We start from the raw sequence: 7,530 nt of genomic DNA, 5'->3' as shown, positions 1-7,530 counted from the left end.
CCGTCATCAGCAATGACCTCGCAATCTCGACGATGGTCTGATTTTGACGTTTTACCACCCCGTTCTACTGGGGGGAGTAGGGCGCCGTTAGTTGTCGCTGCATGCCAAGCTCGTCACAGTACTTATCGAAGCTCGCTGAGGTGAATTCTCTGCCTCGGTCTGTGCGTAGCACTCGCATCTTCTTTCTCGCATTCGGCCTTCGCTCGCCCCTGGATGCGCTTAATCGCCTCTGCCGCCTCACTTTTCGCAGGAGGAAAAGGGTCTTGCCACCTGGGGTCGCCGGCTTGATGGGCCCGCAGATATCGTCATGTACTAGCTCCAACGGCTCATCGGCGCAGTAGGATGTCCGAGGCGGAAAGGGGGTGTGCCTCTGTTTGCCGATGAGGCACCCGTCGCACAGCTTGTTCACGCCTTTAATTGTCGGTAAACCCGTACACCATCTCCTCCTTATGTAATTTTTTGTAGAACAGGAAAGTTTAAGTGCCCGTACCTTGTGTGCCACCTCCAAGATACCTCTTCGATCTTAGCCGAGAGGTTAATCGGTCTTAGACAGTTTGTGTCGTCGTCGATCATCACAAATTTTGAGTAGCCCGCGCTCGATGGAAATGAAGCAATTGACATCATCGAGTTGACCCCGGCTCACAAGGTTAGCCTTGAGCCTTAGAATGAAGTAGACATCGGTCAACTTGCTGTGCTCGCCTCCCTTGCTGATGAACAGGATGGTGCTGCGCCCTTCGATCTCAACGACGTTTGGCTCCGCAGCTGGAGCTCTTCCTCGGGTTTGACGCTCACCAGAGGAGCAGTTACGCCGTCGTCGATTACCTCCACCTCTGTGGATTTGGAATCAAAATTGGAGACGTAGGGTAAGACCGATGCACATATTACTATCTTTCTCGCACGTGCGCCCATGAGATTTTCATGGCTTCTTACCACCTTTGCGGCTGGAGGGCCCGTTGCTCGAAGTGATCAGGGATGACCTGCAACATATTCTTCACGATTTCCGTCTTGCTGATGTTGCCATCGAGAGTGGTGATGCTGTTGGTGAACCCCAATCCTCCCCGGTACTCGATCGTTTCTCTCCTTCATCTGGCTCGACAGCGTGCCATAACCCTTGCGCCTGTAGGTTGATGTGCATCAACATGGCCCCACTCGTTCTAGCGGTCATTGTCTCCCTGATCACTCACTCGCTCAACAACTCGACGCCCGTCATCACGACATCTCATCGGCGTGGAGGCAAAAATGTGGAGTTGTGTATTTTCACGCTTTGCATTTTCTTCTACTCAAACCTGAGACCTATGTGTTTTTAGGTAGACGCTCTAACCACTTGAGTTATTCAACTTGACTATTGATAAAATTGGCTCCTCTGCAATAATATACCACCGATGGCTTCAACCTGGCTCTGATACCACTTGTTAACTTCTGGGTTAGGAGGAAAACTTCGATGGAAAAACAAATCGGCCGAAGGAAAATTTCTTCGAAGAAAAAATAACGAAAAGTAAAAGGAGAGAGAGATTTGTTGAAGACTCGATAATTTGATTTCTAAATACTTTAAATAACAATTTTAATCCTAAAAATGGATAGTGGGCAAAAACTTGCACCCAAAGTTGACCAAAATGAGCAAGCAAAAATTAGGCTCCTCCATTCAACATGGGAGCCTTAATTCAGATTTTTGAAAAGTTAAAAACAACTAACGAAATCTAAGGAAACCAGAGCTTTTATTTAATACTAGTTCCCAAATTTTATTTTGCTCCAGAACTATAATTTATTCCTCCATCGCTTTCTGTCAAACCGAGTTTTGTGATACATCCTCATATATCGCTGGCTTATTAACTCTGTCTTCTACAATAGTTGCGTTAGCATACTCTAGACTTGGCTTTTGGATTATTTCTAACTATCTTAGTTGTTGAGGTGCCCTTTGTTTTTCACTAGATTCGCTTGGTTGAGTCACTTCTTACTCACCAACACTAGTGTCACTTGAATCTTCAGGCACATCAACACTTAAGCAAATGTGTACAGTTTGCTTCCTCGTCTTCTGTGGAAGAATCTCTTCAGTTTGCTCTCCCGTCAAAAGAATTTCTTCAATTTGCTCAAGGCTTGGTAATACTTCCTTCTCTGAGGGCCACCCCTCTTCCATTGCACCACTTTGATCGTCAATCATGTGGTTTGAGTATCCTGAATCAATAATCCAATCATTCTCATAATCGATATGGTTTTTCATCATCGCCATGAGTGCTAGCTCGTCTTCTTCTATGACATAGAGTTCCTCTACATCCCATTCCTCCTCCATCTCCATGTTGGAGGATGCCACGTTGCTTTCGATAAATTTTTTTTCTTGGACCAACAATCTCTGGACATGTGGCCTTTTTTCACGCAATTGTAGCATATGCCTTCAAATCTCTTCCCTTGAGAGTTATTGTTATTGTTCTTCTGAGCTCTCCCTGGTTGTACAGTTCCTTGGTGACTTCTTCTTTTGTCACCATTGTATCCACATTTGGTAGACGACCTATTATTGCTCCGGCTTTCACTTGTGTATAGTGCTTCTTCTTCACCCTTCAATGTGATGCCTCCTATTTGTTTAGCCATGGCTTCTTAGCTGGCTAAAAAAATTTTGAACTCTACAAGTGATAGAGTGAGTGGGTCATCCTTGTACAACAATAATAAAACTTCGAGTCTAGTTCAGTAATATCCCGACAGATCGACTTGACCTTGTGAAAGTACTGAGCAATCGTCATGTCACGTTGTGAAATTGACAACTCATTCTCTAGAAGTTGTAGCCTTGTATCGTTCTTCTTTTAGAACAACATCCCGAACGTGTCTCATGCTTCTTTCGGTGTCTTGTCATCCCAAATATGCTCTAACATCTCTTCTCCAATTGTGGTCTTTGAGGCAAACATTGCTTTGCCTGCTTTGATTCTCCATTTGCGCAAGGCACCGTTAGAATCATCCTCTGGCAGCGTAGTTTCACACCCGCCAACGATCTCCCAAAGATCATGTCCTTGTAAATAGGACATCATGCATGTTGCCCACATGTAGTTGTTGTTGTTGAGTTTCTTGATTCCTCCAACGATTTGGAAATCACCCATTGTGTTAGCTATACCTCAGTAATACGAAACAAGCTCTTTCGACACAAGACTTGCAGAGTCACAGACTACTCACGACACGAAAGAAACTCACACACTAATAATCTCAAGAAATCGTTTCTGACATGGAAGATCAGACAGAGCTGCAACCACAGAGCATACTAAGAATTCCAAGAGATCGACAACTTACACTAATCTCGCTTTGATACCAAATTGTTGAACACAACTCTGGGAAACACTCGCACATTTTATTAAGACCAATCGAGAAGAGATTTCTTGGGATGATGAATTAAGTAGGGTAGGGGTATTTATACTAGATGGTAATCAATCTATTCCTAAAATTTCTCCGTTTTTTCTAAAATACTTGAATCATTTTCCTAAATTTATTCTTAAAATCCTTAAATCATTTTCCTAAATTTATTCTTAAAATCTTTAAATCATTTTCCTAAATTTATTCATAAAATTTGTAAATCATTAAATCATTTTTTCTTAATATAAATATAATTACTCATAGTTTAACCCTATTGGGCTAGTAGTGATATTTTAACGAGAAGCACTTCCATCATTCATCTGGTTGATGGTTGAGTAATAATATCAAACTTTTGGTTACCAACTTGACTCTGATACCAACTATCACAATATCTACCCCTCAAAAGTGTAAATAAATCTGAAAATATTATTACTCAAGAAAACCGAGTTAAGAATGAGAAATAGAATTGGGATCGAAGGTTCAATTTTCATTGATATTCACAACAACGTTTAAATAGGATACGAGCTACCAACTAATACCTACCAATAAGAAAAATATAAACTAACTAAATCTTGAGAATAAAATAAAATATACTACTAATCAAACATAAAGGAAAAAAATATTAACGGATTACAAATATCTAAGATATATTTCATAATGAATATATTCTTCAAATATTAACGGATTACGAATATGTAAGATATATTCCATAACTAATTCAAACTAGCAATAAGTTTCACTAAATTTTGACAGAATGAAGCACAAATGCTTATTTTATTATATTTTCTAAGTCTACTTACAAATACAACATACATGACTTTATATAGTCTCAAAATGAAATTATAGACATTCCAAGAGTTTAACATTCCTACTTTAGAACCATAATTAACCATTATGTAAATGTAACTTAAAGTAAATAAAAAGTCTTAAAATATATTAATAAAATACAATACCTCTAAATTACTCTAAATTGTAATCCATTAAAAATTTATAATAATGAAACTTTATTCTTCTTCAAATGTAGCCTGAATTGAAATATGTTTTGATAATTTTAACAACATTTTCTTCACATCTTCATTGAAGTATATTGTATGTTTGATGTCTCTTGGTTCATATCAATCATACACTATATCATGACATGAATCACATACATGCATAATCAACATCCCTATTCTATTAAAATCTCAGGGTCATAATACATATCATGCTCATCACAATGCATCAATAATATCATACAAGTTTTCACTTACCTCGATCAGTGTGTTTCACTAAAATCTTGATATGAAACTATTCGAGTACTTCACGTACTTCAACCACTTTCCAAGTCACTCACAACTATCATAGGAACATTCATAAATGTCCTATTAATATTATTTCTCATTTGAGCATACTTTATGACTCTTAACTTATTCAACTTCCTTAAAATATACGTTCTAAAACAACCCGGGAAACTAACCTAAATCGAGCTTTGAGGTAAGCAATGTTGAACCATCCCAAAAACATATTAAATGGGTCCAATAAATGGATGTACCCAGCTCGACCACTAGTAATTTAACATTGTTTATTCAATACGATAGACGAGGCATAAGACATTATGAAATATTAAAATAAAGTATTTTAACCTATGGTGTTATAAAAGTATAAGCTTTTAAGTTGTCACTTCAATTGATAATCGAGGTCCATTTTGGTGGCTTGGTTCTTATTTGACAAGTTTATGGTACGTGTTTGAATGAATGATAGTTCATTAGAAAATTAGAATTTAGATTATGATTGGATGGTTTCATTTATATATTATAAAGTTCTCTGAATCTTCCTAATCTTCCATCATATATGTTCAATTCAAATAATTATTATTAAAAAAATGAAAAGAAAAGTATTTCGTTTGAAGAATTAATTTAAATTCAAGAACTTTTAAAGAAATTTGACTTAGATTAATCATAGTATTCGCCATGTTGGATTCCAATGAATTAAATATCTTAAATTATTTAATTCTTTTTAGAAGGATTGAATTTTTATTCCTCAATTTAACAAACTTCTTGACTTATATATTCATTTGGACTTTAGGTTTAAATAATATTGTTACAATTTTGATCGTTTTGTTAGTAGAAATAGTAATGTTTGTGATAAAATTAATAATATTTAAGAAAAGAACCCTACTAAGATTATATTTTTGTCGAATCGAAAAAATCTTTTGGACCCACTAAAAATTTTTCGTTGGTTAGATTGGTGACCCGAGCAACACAAATAGACTTTACAACCCAACCCAGTCCTCTATTTTCGAGTCGGGTTGTCGGGTTTTTTTAAAAATCATATTTATCCACGATACATGTTATATTAATAACTAAAATTTTATAAAATTTAAATATTCATCATTTACTTGTCGCAACGCGTCACTAAAATCTGCTACAAACATTAAATATTCATACAAATATTAGAAGTAAGGTAGGGTTGGGTTGGGTTGGGTTGGGTTGGATTATAACCCTATATTCGGGTTGGTTCAGTGACCTAACAAAACAAATGTCAACATGCGGACCAAACTAAACCAAACCAAACCAAATTTAAATTGCTCTAGTTCATTATTTCGTTAAAATATATTTTTCTTAACATTTTATAATATGAAAATTTAATATTTGCTATTAATTTTTTTAAAAATGTTTTTTTGTCTTAATATTTTAATATTTTAAAATTTTTAATTTTACCTAATTTCAAAACAAAGGGTAACAAAATAGATTGTAGTATTTTTAGTTCAATTGTATGAAATTTTACACCAAAAACAAGAGGTGTCAATGGTTGGTGGAGTCTAATTAATCTATAATATTTCTTTTAATAAATAAATATTTAAAATTTTAATTCATTTTTTTAATTATTGATGTAGGATTATGACAATTATTGAATTAGATAATTTGCAACTAGCATTCATACTACAAAATAATAATAATAATAATAAATAAATAAATAAACAATATCCATATCAACGTCATTTTGAATTTTTAATTACTTTACTCAATTTATACGCGACTATTTTTGTAATGAATTTAAATGCTTATTTCAAATTTTTATTTATATGAAGGTCGATATTATGTTCAGATTAGTTTAGTACGATAGCTCGTGAATTTGGTTGGATCAAACCTTTTTAAGACCCAATTCAATTGTTCGATTTTAAATTTTTTTAGTTTAGTTGGTTCGTTTTTAGGTTGTTTATTTAAAATTTTATTTTTAGTAAAAAATAAAATAAAATATCAGTTTATAAAAAATATATAAAAATTACTTTTTAAATATTTTGAAAATTAGAAAATAAATAAATAAATGCATACAATTGTATAATCATTTTTTAAAATTAATAATAAATTCAACTAATTTCTCTATTAAATTAAATTTCATGTCATATAAATGGGTAAAAATATTTTTATTTAAATTTTGGTTCATTAGTTCTTTAAAACAATTAATCCTATAACATAAAAAATAAATAAATTGGTTGAAGGTAATGGCAATATATTCAATTAGAAGTTTAATTTTTGGAGTTATAATTTAATGTAAGACGATATTAACCTATTGAAAATTTTGATTAGTTGTATTGGTGACCTGAACAACCTAAACAGAGTTCACAATCGAACCCTACACAACCATTTTATTATTGGGTTCGGTTGAGTTCTCGAAATGTTTATTTAAAAAATTATACTTATCAACGATACATATTACATTAATAATTAAAATTTCATAAAGTTCAAATGTTAAACATTTTCATGTTATAACACATTACTAACATCGATTGATAATGTTAAATAATTTTAATCTTTTGAAGAATACTGTAAAGTTAGGTTGAGTTGTAATCTTATTCTCGACTTAATCATATTTACTCGACTAGAAAAATGTTAACCTAGAAATAAAAAAAAAGGTAACTTAACACAACGTTTATAATTTGAGTTGGGTAATTTTAATTAGTCGAATTATTAAATCATACTAATAATTTTATTGAGATATGTTTAATAGATTCTTAAACTTTTATTCTAGTTTCAACCTAATTTAACATATGCCACATAATTTCTTAAAATTTTAAATATTTTATATTATTGGACATAAAATTTAAAATTACAAATAATTAAAAAGTAAACTAAGAAATAAGTTAGGTTAAGGTGTATATCACAAAAAACAAAAAAAAAAAAAAAAAAAAAAAAAAAAAAAAAAAAAAAAAAAAAAAAA

The sequence above is a fragment of the Cucurbita maxima genome, unplaced genomic scaffold (genome assembly GCF_002738345.1).
Source record: "Cucurbita maxima cultivar Rimu unplaced genomic scaffold, Cmax_1.0 Cma_Scf00032, whole genome shotgun sequence".
NCBI classification, from domain to species: domain Eukaryota; kingdom Viridiplantae; phylum Streptophyta; class Magnoliopsida; order Cucurbitales; family Cucurbitaceae; genus Cucurbita; species Cucurbita maxima.
Note: the sequence above shows the minus strand (reverse complement) of the source record.